This window comes from Hyla sarda, chromosome 2 (genome assembly GCF_029499605.1).
Source record: "Hyla sarda isolate aHylSar1 chromosome 2, aHylSar1.hap1, whole genome shotgun sequence".
Taxonomy (NCBI): domain Eukaryota; kingdom Metazoa; phylum Chordata; class Amphibia; order Anura; family Hylidae; genus Hyla; species Hyla sarda.
The window spans coordinates 394,104,087-394,120,093 of record NC_079190.1 but is presented as its reverse complement, the minus strand read 5'-3'; the positions used below and the strand labels follow the sequence as shown (position 1 = coordinate 394,120,093).

The 16,007-nt window shown below is 47.2% G+C and overlaps 1 long non-coding RNA gene across 1 annotated transcript in view; it reads left to right on the top strand.

Annotated features, from left to right (window-relative positions):
• Positions 1-16,007, top strand: part of LOC130356765 (uncharacterized) — a 46,034-nt gene that overhangs the window by 8,699 nt on the left and 21,328 nt on the right. Inside the window, exon 3 of the long non-coding RNA XR_008888984.1 lies at positions 6,967-7,101. This is a non-coding gene — a long non-coding RNA (uncharacterized LOC130356765). The remainder of the gene's footprint in view (positions 1-6,966; positions 7,102-16,007) is intronic.

Here is a 16,007-nt window from a genome sequence, read left to right as displayed (position 1 = left end):
AGCTTGATGCAAAAGATAAATAGAGCTGTACTAATATCTAGTTAGCCTTATGTATAGAGGTATATGCTAATGTTCAGTTTAGCCTCAAAATGTATCATAAGTTTTATAAAGTTATATAGGAAGCTAGAAACTAAAGGATAGATAGCTTTCTTTAAATCTCTAGATAGCATTTAAATGTCTAGATTGCATTCAAATGTTTAGATAGTATTCAAATGTCTAGATAGCATCAAAATGTGTTAGTCTACTTAGGATGTATAGAAAAAAAATATAGATCATCCTGTTCTATAGCATCCTGGTCTAGTCCTAGTCCCTCTGTCTCAGGGGACAGACGTCGAGGCCGACTTACCTTTAGTAAGGGGGTTTGTGGTGTCCCAGTACCGCATTTCATACAGTACTTATTTATTTATGGGTCCCCATAGCCAGAGTCCCTAGGACTTAGGGATTCCTATAATCCAGTCTACCCCTAGTCGCCTCTATCCTCATGTATAATTAGTAATTTATGCATAGATAATGTAAATAGTATAGTATAAATGTAAATAAATGGTTAATTACTTGTTTCCATGGTGTCGCAGGGCCATCGGGTCATGTGATGCATTCCAAGCCTCATTCTGGATGCGTTCCAGGCCTCACTTTGGTATCTCTAGCCTCATTTTGGTTTTATAATGTATATAGATCCTGTGACGTAAGCAATCCCATGACACCATGTAAAGTGAATGGCAGATGTTCGGACCAATCAGATACGCCACGCCTACTGCCCATATAAGGGAACGGCGGCCATCTTATCGCTCTCTTGTTCCTGGGATAGCAAGCAAGCAAGACCTGTACAGCAGTAATCGCAGTGAGTTAGGCCCGAGCCTTGCGGCAACGGCTGAACAAATATATTTATAGAGTGTATCACCTCCCAAACACTCTGCAGCATCTCCGGACCTACTACCTCCCCTAAATCCGGAAGGATCTGCAAATCTCTTCCTAAATTTAGAGACTTATTGTCTTACTCAAGGTCCGCAACTACTGCCAGTCGCTAAGTAACCAAGGACTGTTTGTATGAGACTGTTACTGTGCCGTGAATATTGCAAGCACTTCAGTAAACGTTATTCAAGTTCAAGTTCAAACCTCCTTGTGGACCTTCAGTTATTTTATGCACCTATCGTTACTGGGAAGGGCGGCGATAGGCCGGAACACTGATTCAGCATACCAGCCCTCAGCCTGGCGTCACAAACTCTTCTAGGGTTAACATTAACCCCGTATATACCTATACCATACCACCACTACCATACACCCTCAAGGGCTACCACATACAGCTCCCCCCAGCATGTAGCACCATATAACCTATATTATAGTATAGTGCAACATAATGGGAGTTGTAGTTTTGGTCACCATATATTGTATCAGGGCATGCTGGGAATTGTAGTTGGTAACTGCAAATCCCAGCATTGCATTCCTTGAAGGAATGCAATGTTGGGAGGTGCAGTTACCAACTACAATTCCCAGCATGCCCAGATACAATATATGGTGACCAAAACTACAACTCCACACATATTGCACTATATAGGGGTACAATTTAGATTATGGTGCAACATTCTGGGAGTCCTAGTTTTGGGTCAGCTGCAGACCCAAAACTACAACGTGCATGCTGCTCCAAGCTTGCTGGGTGCCGCATCACTTTTTCAATCAATCTGGTGCAAAAAAAAAATTCTATTTGGAATATTCCCCCCTCTGTGCCACCATCTTATAGTGAAAGCGTTCTTCTGTTTGCCAAGTAAAGAAAAACATGAGTTTTACCATTCAACTTAAAAACTTTTTCAAATCCACATCAAATGCATCCCTATAAACACCAGCAAACATACACACAAGTGGGAGGTCTAGTCAGGGCTGGTGTATGGATTTTTGACACTCTAGGCAAAACCTAATCTTGACAATCCTTTGGCTCCGCCCATTGAACCCCTTGGCAAATATAAGATCAGGGGTAGAATTAGTCCCGTAAGCCTCATGGTAAATTCTAGACTTGCCCTCCTCCCTACAATTATAACTATACTGCACCTAATGTGGGGGAAATATATTGCACCTAATGTGGGGGAACTGTACTGCACCTAATGTGGGGGAACTATATTGCACCTAATGTGTGGGGAACTGTACTGCACCTAATGTGGGGGAACTATGCTGCCAACCTAATCTGGGGCAACTATACTGCACCTAATGTGGAGGAACTATACTGCACCTAATGTGGGCAAACTATACTGTCAACCTAATGTGGGGGAACTGTACTGCACCTAATGTGGGGGAACTATACTGCACCTAATGTGGGCAAACTATACTGCCAACCTAATGTGGGGGAACTGTACTACTAACCTAATGTGGGGGAACTATACTGCCAACCTAATGTGGGGGAACTGTACTACTAACCTAATGTGGGGGGAACTATACTGCCAACCTAATGTGGGGGAACTGTACTACTAACCTAATGTGGGGGAACTATACTGCCAACCTAATGTGGGGGGAATATATTTCCATCCTAATGTGGGAGATTTATACTGCCAACCTAACGTGAGGGAACTATGCTGCCAACCTAATGTGAATACAAAAATATAAAATTGTACTATTCTGATCCCTATAGCACTTTTATTTTTCTGTATATGGGGATGTATGAGGGTCATTTTTAGTGCTGTGATTTGTAGTTTTATCGGTACCATTTTTTCTTTTTTCTTTTTAGATATTTTTTATGGTATTTGAAGTGACCAAAAAATGTGCTAATCTGATTAGTGCACTATTACAACTTTTGGGACCCCACTTCTGATTTTGCCCAGGGCCATGCTAAGCCTAAAACCGGCCCTGGATCCAATCCTCCTACACTATGCAAGAAAGAGTGTGTGTGTGTATATGTATGTGTATCAGGGGCGGACATCAGGGGCCCAGCGTGTTAGGGGGCCCCCCTAGTAGTCCAGGTCACAGCCTGGGCCTCACAGTTTGGGCCCCTGCAGGGCCCCCTGCCAGTACTTCATACTAAATGCTGCAGCAACAGGTCCCGGACCTGCCGCTGACAGCAGTAATTTACCTTTAAACCGGCCGGGCGAGACGGACAGGCCAGGGGCTGATGGGAACAGACGTGCCCCGTGCAGGCATGCACGTCTGTTCCAAGACCGTGACGTCACATGTCATGGCCTCTGACCCCGGCAGAAGCGACAGGAGCAGCAAACCCTCCCGCCTCACACGGCCGCATCGCTGAGCAGATGAGGTGAGGAAAGCGACGGTCAGGTGCAGGGCGGTGGGGGAGGGGATTGTAATGATGATGAAGAGGACAGGAGGGGTGTTGAAGAGGTTGGTGGTGTAATGATAAGAAGGATTGGGTGTCTGGGAGAGCGTAGTGTTGATAAGGAGGACCAGAAGGGGGGGGGGTCAGGGGTGTAGTGATTAGGGGGTTTAATGTTGATGAGAAGGACCGGAGGGGGGGGGGGGGTTGGGGTGTCAGCTGTGTAATAATGATGAGGTGCTTAAGGTATATGGGGTGATGAGGAGACTGAGGATGGAGTGCATGGGGTGATGAGGAGACTAAGGATGGAGTGCATGGGGTGATGAGGAGACTGAGGATGGAGTGCATGGGGTGATGAGGAGACTGAGGATGGAGTGCATGGGGTGATGAGGAGACTGAGGATGGAGTGCATGGGGTGATGAGGAGACTGAGGATGGAGTGCATGGGTTGATGAGGAGACTGAGGATGGAGTGCATGGGGTGTATGCGGTGATGAGGAGACTGAGGATGGAGTGCATGGGGTGATGAGGAGACTGAGGATGGAGTGTATGGGGTGATGAGGAGACTGAGGATGTAGTGCATGGGGTGTATGGGGTGATGAGGAGACTGAGGATGGGGTGCGTGGGGTGTATGGGGGTGATGAGGAGACTGAGGATGTGGTGCGTGGTGGGTATGGAGGTGATGAGGAGACTGAGGATGGGGTGCGTGGGGTGTATGGGGTGATGAGGAGACTGAGGATGGAGTGCATGAGTTGTATGGGGTGATGAGGATGGAGTGCATGGGGTGTATGGGCTGATGAGGAGACTGAAGATGGAGTGCATGGGGTGATGAGGAGACAGAGGATGGAGTGCATAGGGTGATGAGGAGACTGAAAATGGAGTGCATGGGGTGTATGGGGTGATGAGGAGACTGAGGATGGAGTGCATGGGTTGATGAGGAGACTGAGGATGGAGTGCATGGGGTGTATGCGGTCATGAGGAGACTGAGGATGGAGTGCATGGGTTGATGAGGAGACTGAGGATGGAGTGCATGGGGTGTATGCGGTCATGAGGAGACTGAGGATGGAGTGCATGGGGTGATGAGGAGACTGAGGATTGAGTGCATGGGGTGTATGGGGTGATGAGGAGACTGAGGATGGAGTGTATGGGGTGATGAGGAGACTGAGGATGGAGTGCATGGGGTGAATGGGGGTGATGAGGAGACAGAGGATGGAGTGCATATGGTGATGAGGAGACTGAAAATGGAGTGCATGGGGTGTATGGGGTGATGAGGATGGAGTGCACGGGGTGTATGGGGTGATGAGGAGACTGAGGATGGAGTGCATGGGGTGTATGCGGTCATGAGGAGACTGAGGATGGAGTGCATGGGGTGATGAGGAGACTGAGGATGGAGTGCATGGGGTGTATGGGGTGATGAGGAGACTGAGGATGGAGTGTATGGGGTGATGAGGAGACTGAGGATGGAGTGCATGGGGTGTATGGGGGTGATGAGGAGACTGAGGATGGAGTGCACGGGGTGATGAGGAGACTGAGGATGGAGTGCATAGGGTGATGAGGAGACTGAGGATGGAGTGCATGGGGTGATGAGGAGACTGAGGATGGAGTGCATGGGTTGATGAGGAGACTGAGGATGGAGTGCATGGGGTGTATGCGGTGATGAGGAGACTGAGGATGGAGTGCATGGGGTGATGAGGAGACTGAGGATTGAGTGCATGGGGTGTATGGGGTGATGAGGAGACTGAGGATGGAGTGTATGGGGTGATGAGGAGACAGGATGGAGTGCATGGGGTGTATGGGGGTGATGAGGAGACTGAGGATGGAGTGCACGGGGTGATGAGGAGACTGAGGATGGAGTGCGTGGGGTGTATGGGGTGATGAGGAGACTGAGGAGGGGGTGCGTGGGGTGTATGGGGGTGATGAGGAGACTGAGGATGGAGTGCATGGGGTGTATGGGCTGATGAGGAGACTGAGGATGGAGTGCATGGGGTGATGAGGAGACTGAGGATGGAGTGCATGGGGTGTATGGGGGTGATGAGGAGACTGAGGATGGAGTGCATGGGGTGATGAGGAGACTGAGGATGGGGTGCGTGGGGTGTATGGGGTGATGAGGAGACTGAGGATGGAGTGCATGGGGTGATGAGGAGACTGAGGATGGAGTGCATGGGGTGATGAGGAGACTGAGGATGGAGTGCATGGGGTGATGAGGAGACTGAGGATGGAGTGCATGGGGTGATGAGGAGACTGAGGATGGAGTGCATGGGGTGATGAGGAGACTGAGGATGGAGTGCATGGGGTAATGAGGAGACTGAGGATGGAGTGCGTGGGGTGTATGGGGGGGATGAGAAGACTGAGGATGGAGTGCATGAGTTGTATGGGGTGATGAGGATGGAGTGCATGGGGTGTATGGGCCGATGAGGAGACTGAGTATGGAGTGCATGGGGTGATGAGGAGACTGAAGATGGAGTGCATGGGGTAATGAGGAGACTGAGGATGGAGTGCATGGGGTGTATGGGGTGATGAGGAGACTAAGGATGGGGTGCATGGGTTGTATGGGGTGATGAGGAGACTGAGGATGGAGTGCATGGGGTGATGAGGAGACTGAGGATGGAGTGCATGGGGTGTATGGGGTGATGAGGAGACTGAGGATGGAGTGCATGGGGTGATGAGGAGACTGAGGATGGAGTGCATAGGGTGTATGGGGGTCATGAGGAGACTGAGGATGGAGTGCATGGGGTGATGAGGAGACTGAGGATGGAGTGCATGGGGTGATGAGGAGACTGAGGATGGAGTGCATGGGGTGATGAGGAGACTGAGGATGGAGTGCATGGGGTGTATGGGGTGATGAGGAGACTGAGGATGGAGTGTATGGGGTGATGAGGAGACTGAGGATGGAGTGCATGGGGTGTATGGGGTGATGAGGAGACTGAGGATGGGGTGATGAGGAGACTGAGGATGGGGTGCATGGGGTGATGAGGAGACTGAGGATGGGGTGATGAGGAGACTGAGGATGGGGTGCATGGGGTGATGAGGAGACTGAGGATGGGGTGCATGGGGTGATGAGGAGACTGAAGATGGGGTGTGTGGGGTGATGAGGAGAGAGAGGATGGGTTGTGTGGGATGTATGGGGTGATGAGACTGAAGATGGGGTGCATGGGGTGTATGGGGGTGATGAGACTGAGGATGGGGTGCGTGGGGTGTATGGGGTGATGAGGAGACTGAGGATGGGGTATATGGGGGTGATGAGGAGACCGAGGATGGGTTGTGTGGGGTGTATGGGGGAGATGAGGAGACTGAGGATGGGTTGCATGGGGTGTATGGGGTGATGAGGAGACTGAGGATGGAGTGCGTGGGGTGTATGGGGTGATTCAGTGGTGTATCGTGGTTGGCAGTATTATATTAATAGAGTACAGTGGTTGGCAGTATTATATTCAGGGGTACAGTATTTGGCAGTATTATATTCGGGGGTACAGTGGTTGGCAGTATTATATTCAGGGGTACAGTGGTTGGCAGTATTATATTAATAGAGTACAGTGGTTGGCAGTATTATATTAATAGAGTACAGTGGTTGGCAGTATTATATTCAGGGGTACAGTATTTGGCAGTATTATATTCGGGAGTACAGTGGTTGGCAGTATTATATTCAGGGGTACAGTGGTTGGCAGTATTATATTCAGGGGGTACAGTATTTGGCAAGGTTATAATGATTATTGTCATCATACAGAGGATGAGGATCTACTGACAAATTAAGGAACCAATGATGTCCAGGTGTCAGACTCTGCAGAGAAGATGGAAGAAATCCTGGTGTCTGGACCAGAGGAAGAAGAAAAGTAAAGACAACAGAGAAGACGTCACTCAGGTCAGTGATATCATTGTGTATTTTCCTAACTGTCCCATCAGAGCTGTAGTCACTGATATCATTGTGTAGTCTCCTGACTGTCCCATCAGCTGTAGTCACTTCAGACATGATGGGAGTTGCAGCTTTCCAACATCTGGGGAGCCACTTGAACCAAGGTGATTGGTGGGGGTCCCATGAGTCAGACCTCCACCATAAAAATGGGCTGTTTATTTTAAAATGCCTGGGCCTATTTTTGGTCCCAGTCTGGCCCTGCCTGTAAGTCATTTCTATCACTAAGGATAAGAAGCCAAGGGGTGTCGTGCTAAGTCCAGGGGTGTGAATGTAAAGGGGAGCACTGCCCTCTGCCTCCCAGCTAGATACGGGTCAGGCTGACCCAGGGGAGTACTCACTGGGCCGCACACTGAGAGGGACAGGGGCCACCCGGAGCCCACCTCAGGAGCCGTTCCATCCACCTGTGGTGGACAAGGCAAGTGGCGACACTACACGCGCGGGGTAAGTGGAGGCCCTCCGGTGGGGTCTAGGTACATGAGGGGGCACAGTGCTGTGGGGGGGGGGGGGGGGGCAGGCACATTCTTTGCACAGGGGCCTTCTGCTGTCTGTGTCCGCCCCTGATGTGTGTATATATATATATATATATATATATATATATATATATATATATACACACATACATAAACACACACACGTGCGTGGAGTGAGTTTGTGCTTTAGGGTGCACACCCTAATGTAATAGGCTGTGCACGCCTATGCCCAAAGATAAAAGTCTATGGGGGTCAGATTGGGAGACCTTGGGGGCATTCAACTGGGCCACGATGACCAATCTACTTTCCAGGAAACTGTTCATCTAGGAATGCTCGGACCTGGCATGTTCCCTGAGTTTTTCCAGTAAGATGGTTCACCACCACATTATCGGTGTCAGGCCCGAGCATTCCTAGATGAACAGTTTCCTGGAAAGTGGGTTGGTCGTCGTGGGCCAGTTGAATGGCCCCCAAGGTCTCCCGATCTGACCCCCTTAGACTTTTATCTTTGGGGTCATCTGAAGGCAATTGTCTATGCTGTGAAGATACGAGATGTGCAGCACCTAAAACTACGGATACTGGAAGCCTGTGCTAGCATTTCTCCTGCGGTGTTGCTATCAGTGTGTAAAGAGTGGGAGAAGAGGGTTGCATTGACAATCCAACACAATGGGCAGCACATTGAACACATTTTATAATTGGTCAGAAACTTGTAAATAACTCATGAAAGAATAAAGTTATGTTAAAACCAAGCACATCATTGTTTTACTTGTGAAATTCCCAATAAGTTTGATGTGTCACATGATCCTCTTCCTATTGAAAAAACTAAAGATGGATTCAAAAAAGCCGACTTCAAAATGGCCGCCATGGTCACCACCCATCTTGAAAAGTTTCCCCCCCTCACACATACTAATGTGCCACAAACAGGAAGTTAATATCACCAACCATTCCCATTTTATTAAGGTGTATCCCCCCCCCCCTTGTAGAACAGTACTGTGCCGTCTAAGCTGTAAATCAAGCACCCGGGTGAAAGTTAATACAGTAAACTCTTGAGTATTCTCTTTGCATCATGTGTTGCTTCTTGATTTTCAACTTATTTCTCCCTCCAATTTTACTTCTTGTCCCTTCCCTCTCCATAGATTTGTATGGACAGCATGTAATTTGATACCTCAGTATGCTGCTCAAAAAATACACTGCTCAAAAAAATAAAGGGAACACTTAAACAACACAATTTAACTCCAAGTCAATCACATTTCTGTGAAATCACACTGTCCACTCAGGAAGCAACACTGATTAACAATCAATTTCACATGCTGTTGTGCAAATGGAACAGACAACAGGTGTAAATTATAGGCAATTAGCAAGACATCCACCCAAAAAAAGGAGTGGTTCGGCAGGTGGTGATCACAGACCACTTCTCCGTTCCTATGCTTCCTGGCTGATGTTTTGGTCACTTTTGGATGCCGGCGGTGCTTTCACTCTAGTGGTAGCACGAGACAGACTCTACAACCCACACAAGTGGCTCAGATAGTGCAGCTCATCCGGGATGGCACATCAATACAAGCTGTGGCAAGAAGGTTTGCTTTGTCTGTTAGCGTAGTGTCGAGAGCATAGAGGTGCTACCAGGAGACAGGCAAGTACATCAGGAGACCCGGAGGAGGCTGTAGGAGGGCAACAACCCAGCAGCAGGACTGCTACCTCCACTTTTGTGCAAGGAGGAGCAGGAGGAGCACTGCCAGAGCCCTGCAAAATGACCTCCAGCAGGCCACAAATGTGCATGTGTCCACTCAATCGGTCAGAAACAGACTCCATGAGGGTGGTATGAGGACCCGACATCCCCAGTTGGGAGTTGTGCTTACAGCCCAACACCGTACAGGATGTTTGGTATTTGCCAGAGAACACCAAGATTGGCAAATTCGCCACTGGTGCCCTGTGCTCTACACAGATGAAAGCAGGTTCACACTGAACACATTTGACAGACGTAACAGGGTATGGTGACGCAGTGGAGAATGTTCTGCTGCCTGCCACATCCTCCAGTATGACCGGTTTGATGGTGGATCAGTAATGGTGTGGGGTGTCATTTCTGCCCTCCATGTGCTTGCCAGGGGTAGCCTGACTGCCATTAGGTACCAAGATGAGATCCTCAGACCCCTTGTGAGATCATATGTTGGTGCGGTTGGCCCTGGGTTACTCCTAATGCAAGACCATGCTAGACCTCATTGATGCTATGGACTGGCCTGCCCATTTCCCAGACCACATCTGGGACATCATGTCTCGCTCCATCCACCAACGTTGCACCACAGACTGTCCAGAAGTTGTCGGATGCTTTAGTCCAGGTCTGGGAGGTCCCCCCGCCACCTCATTAGGAGCTTGTCCAGGCGTTGTAGGGAGGTCATACGGGCACGTGGAGGCCACACACACTATGTTGTGAGATTACCATAACACTGTGGCTAGCTTTTTGTGAACTGGTATTTCCTGTTTGACTTTTCCTTTTTTGCCTACAAATCCCATAATTCCATTTTCCTCCCCACACATCAGCCACCCCACCCATTGAAACATAAATAAGCTGAATCCATTCAAAAGACCTGTGGTTTCCAATCAGGGTGCCTACAGCTGTTGCAATAGTTGCAGATAGTTCTCTCTCACACCAAGCGATCACTCCACCCATTGAAGCAGACAGGCTCCCTGTCATCAGCTGACTAGTGAGTCAGGTCTCGGCCGCATTGCAACCTGGGATAAATATGAGACAACAGTAATTTTGTGTACGTGGGAATACACCCTTGGGGTAGAGTCACACAGAACGCATCCGCAGTGTATTTCACTCTATGGATGTGCTGACGGCAGAGCAAGCTCCCAGCAGTTTGTCCACTCGTAGCTGCGCACAGGGCACTGGAGCCAATCACTGGTAGATAAAAAATGTTAGTATTGTTTGTTTTGCCCAACATATCCCTTCATTCCCCCCCCCCTTTACATTCCCCGCCTCTTACTTAAATTATAGAAAGCCCAGAGAACCCATTTAAGCCTCATACCCCTGCAGTACCATCCACTGAACATTTTAAGAGGTTGTCCAGGATTAGAAAAACACTTGTTCTTTCTTGCAAAAACAGCACGTCTCCTGTGCATGTTGTGTCTGGTATTGTAGTTTTGATCTATTAAGTTAAATGGAACTTGGCTTCAGTACTACACACAATCTTTGGTCAAGAGTCGTGTTGTTTCTGCAAAAAAGAAGCAGCATTTTTCTTATCCTGGACAACCCCATTAAAGGGGTACTCTGGTGGGAAAAAAAATTTTTCACCCAGTGCCAGAAAGTTATACAGAAATGTAAATTACTTCTTAACAAGTTGAGTTGTTCTCTCCAGTCTGACCATAGTGCTTTCTGCTGACACCTCTGTCCTTCTCAGGAACAGTCCAGAGTAGGAGCAAATCCCTATAGCAAATCTCTCTGGCTCTTTGCAGTTCCTGATATGGACAGAGGTGTCAGCAGAGAGCACTGTGGTTAGACTGGAAAGAACTATACAACGTCCTCTGGAGCATACAGCAGCTGATAAGAACTGGAAGGATTAAGATTTTTTAATAGAAGTAATTTACGAATCTGTTTAACTTTCTGGCACCAGTTGATTTCTACTGCTGGTTTCTTTGATGCCTTCAAACAAATAACACAAAAGACAATTCTAAATGAATCACAATGTATTATGAAAAGAACTTTGCTAAACCAAGAACAAAAAACCTTGGTTGTCTTGTGTGAATAGAATGTATACAAACAGTGATTCATTTCCAGTGTTTAATTCCTGTCTTTTGGTCTGTGTGTCACAAGTAATTTATGAGTGCTGGGAATAGTTAAGGGAATGTCTGAGAGCATGCTGGAGAGTGGAGCAGACACAGGGTCCGCTTTGGTCTGTCTGGTATGTGTTACACCAGTATTTTCCAAACAGTGTGTCTTCAGCTGTTGCAAAACTACAAATCCCAGCATTCCCGGACACCCTATTTAATTGCTATTTAATCATTTCTTTTTTTGGCATTGGCCACAGGTCCTCTTTAAATCGATTGGCTACATAGCCTGAGATTTGCTGGAAGTTCCATAGAATTTCATGGGATTTTAGGATCATCTGTATCTTGATCGCTGTAGTTGTGGGCTACAAAGTTGCCTGGAGATTTAGGCTACTTGTTTTTTTGCACTGCGTTTTTTTGTGTGCAATTTCCTGCATCTGCCAATTTTTCTGGCGTTTTTGAATTTTAGTGGAAATTGCATTTTTGGCCCCTTTGGTGTTTTTTTACAAAATTTGTTGGGAACAAAAATAATAAAATTTAAAACATTTAAAAAAAGGAAAAAAAAGGATGCAGTAGGGATGGGAAAAGATTTATTTAAAATACATTTTTAATAAAGTGTGTGTTCGTGTTTCACTTTTTTTTCTCTATTTTTAAATTTTTTTAGGTAGTACTACTACTCCCAGCATGGATCAGACTGTTAGATAGACATATCGCCCGATGCGATCATCCATAATATAGCATAGATGCGGAGCGGCTCTATACAGCGCTCACATCTCTGCTCTGTACTCCGGCCAGAAATGTGAATAGAAATTGACCTCATTCATTCATATTTTCCACCCAGAGTGGGTATTGGCCGGATGTTGGCAGCAAATCCCTACTCTCTGCGGGAAATATGAATGAGTGAGTGGCCGGCCGGAGTACAGAGCAGAGATACGAGCGCAGGAGAAAGCCGCTCCACATCTCTGAAATAGATAGGATGATAGCAGCGGATGCCAGGAGTGAATTTCTGCAGATACTACTACTCCCAACATGGAGCACACTCTGTTCCATGATGGAATCTGTAGTACCTGCATTAATAGACAGATTGCAGCGAGTGTAACTTCTGACACCTGTTGCAATCTGTCTATTAATGCAGGTACTACAGCTCCCAGCATGGAGCAGAGTGTGCTCCATGTTAGGAGCAGTAGTACCTCCAGTTAAGGAAAGATCACAGTGGATGTCACTTCTGATACACTCCCCACAGAGAGTTGTGATGGCTGGAACCATCTGGCCAATCACAGCTCTCTGTGGGAAATATGAATATGTGTATATATACGGCAGTGCCGGGGACCATAGAAGAGCCGCCAGCCGCATCAATAAATTATATAGAAGGATCGCAACGGAACCCGGGGCGATCTGTCAATTAGTACAGGTACTACTACTCCCATCATGGAACAGTGTGTTCCATGCTGGGAGCAGAACTACCTAAAAAATGTAAAAAATCAAGAAATAAAAATTAAAAACACACACACACACACACTACATTTTTATTATTGTCTGCTACATTTTTAGGTCCCTGCCCGTCCACATAAATTGATCCCTGTTTAAAAATTAATAAAAATTATGAAAAAAGATACATTTTGTTAAATACAATTTTTCCATCACTACTGTATCTTTTTTATTATTATTTTTTTTAATGGTACCCTATGAAATGTTAAAAAAAAAAAAATGTATCTCCATCACCTTTTTGGATCCAAGTCCAAAAAAAGAATAAAAACCGTCTGCAAAAACATCAAAGTTAAAACCCACATGGCGTTTTTCTTGGCGTTTTTTTTACTCCCCTAGACTTCTATGGGAGAAAAACGCACCGATTTCAGGGAAAAAAACGCCATAGGCTAAACATGCTGTGATTTTGCTAAGCCGCCAAGGAGCTGAAAAAGAGTGAAAAAGCGCCAAAAGGATAAAAAAGAAACGCCAAACTGAAAAACGCCAAGTGGAAAAAGAATTTTGCGATTTCTCATTGATTTACAGCTAACATCTGGCCGCAGCGTTTTTTTGGCTGAAAAAATGCCATGTGGCAGAATTGGCGTTTTTCTTGGCGTTTTCCCCCCCCAAAAAACAAGTGGAAACTTAGCCTTAAACAGACATCCTGCCGCCGGAGCATCAGTGAAGTTACTCTTTAATGAATGTTTTGAGTACACTTTTCTTTTTACTGATTAAAGGGGTATTCCAGGCAGAAACTTTATATATATATATATATATATATATATATATATATATATATATATATATATATATACTGGTTCCGGAAAGTTAAACAGATTTGTAAATTACTTCTATTAAAAAATCTTAATCCTTTCAATAGTTATTGGCTTCTGAAGTTTTCTGTCTAACTGCTCAATGATGATGTCACGTCCCGGGAGTTGTGCATGATGGGAGAATATCCCCATAGGAACTGCACAGCTCCCGGGACGTGAGTCATCAGAAAGCAGTTAGACAGAAAAAAACAACTCAACTTCAGAAGCTAATAACTATTGCAAGGATTAAGATTTTTTAATCAAAGTAATTTACAAATCTGGTTAACTTTCCGGAGCCAGTTGATATATAAAAAAAGTTTTGGCCTGGAATACCCCTTTAAAGCCAGATACAGTATGAGACAGAACTGTGCAGTTGTCCTTTTAGGGGGAGGAGAGGCCAAGCTCCTATTGTCTTTATATTTTTCACTGTCGTTCAGTACAGATCACTTTCCATCAATCGCCTCCTTATCATCACAGACAGAACAGGAAGCCCATTAAAAAAGAAAAGAACTTCATCTGTAGTATACAGCAGCTGATAAGTAGTGGAAGGATTAAGATTTTTAAATAGAACAAATTTACAAATCTGTTTAACTTTCTGGCACCAGTTGATTTAAAAAAAAAAGTTTGCATTGGAGTACCCCTCCTTTAACCTGTTAAGGACATAGGACGTTCTCTAACGTCCCCGCTACCTGGGCTTTAATGCCCAAGGACGTTAGAGAACGTCCTGTTGTATTTCCGGTCTCTGCTGCTCGCCGGGCAGAGATCGGAACTGGATGCCTGCTGAAATCCTTCAGCAGGCATCCAGGGCAAACGCCGAGGGGGGCCATGTAGGCCCCCCATGTCGGCGATCGCCGCAAATCGCAAGGGAAATCGCCCTTGCGATCTGCGGCGATACCGGGCTGATCGGGTCTCTGGGACCCGACCGCCCGGTAATTTCGCATGATCCCGGCTGTCACAGACAGCCAGGACCATGCTGGAGTATAGGAGAGAGGTGGCAAGCCTGCCACCTCCTCCGATCCCCTGCGATCCTTCGGTTAACTTACCGACCAATCGCAGGGGGGGGGGCGGTTACTTCCTCCCGCCCTGCCCGGCTCCTTGAAGTCCGGAGAGGACGGGAGGAAGACCGGAGGACGCGGTGGGGGACGGGGGAGTGCTGGGCAGCCCCGGTACTTACCTCGTCCCTGAAGACCCGGATCCCGGCGAGGAAGATGGCGGCGGCGGCGACAGGTGAGTAGATCTTCAGCCGCGGTCGGGCCCTTTACAGCAATGCACGTCGCCGTAAAGCGACATGCATTGCTGTAATGGCCCCGTAAACTACAACTCCCAGCATGCCCAGACAGCCCTTGGCATCTGGGCATGCTGGGAGTTGCAGTTTTGCAACATCTGGAGGTCCACAGTTTGGAGACCACTGTGCCCTTCCAGATGTTGCAAAACTACACATCCTCAGCATGCCCTTACTGTCCAGGCATGCTGGGAGTTGTAGTTCTGTAACATCTGGCCCTTCAGATGTTGCAGAACTACAACTCCCAGCATGCCTGGACAGTTTTGGCATACTGGGAGTTGTAGTTTTGTAACATCTGGAAGGGCACAGATTGGGAACCACTGTATTAGTGGTCTGCAAACTGTAGTCCTCCAGATGTTGCAAAACTACAACTCCCAGCATGCTGGGAGTTGTAGTTCGGCAACATCTGGCTCTAAAGATGTTGCCGAACTACTACTCCCAGCATGCCTGAGAATGCTGGGAGTTGTGGTTTTGCAACAACTGGAGGCACACTGGTTGGGAAACATTGTCTGTTTCCTAACTCAGTGTTTCCCAACCGTGTGCCTCCAGCTGTTGCAAAACTATAACTACCAGCATGCACTGATAAACTGTGCATGCTGGGAGTTGTAGTTTTGTAACAGCTGGAGGTCCCCCCCCTGTGAATGTACCTGGTACATTCACATGGGCAGGGGGCTTACAGTGAGTATCCGGCTGCAAGTTTGCGATGCAGCAAATTTTGCGCGGCAGCTCAAACTCGCAGCGGGAACTCGCTGTAATCCCCCGCCCGTGTGACTGTACCCTAAAAACACTACACTTCACTAACACAAAATAAAATAAAAAGTAAAAAACACTACATATACACATACCCCTACACAGCCCCCCTCCCCTCCCAATAAAAATGAAAAACGTCCGGTACGCCACTGTTTCCAAAATGGAGCCTCCAGCTGTTGCAAAACAACAACTCCCAGTATTGCTGGACAGCCGTTGACTGTTCAAGCATGCTGGGAGTTTTGCAACAGCTGGAGGCACCCTGTTTGGGAATCACTGGCGTAGAATACCCCTATGTCCACCCCTATGCAAATCCCT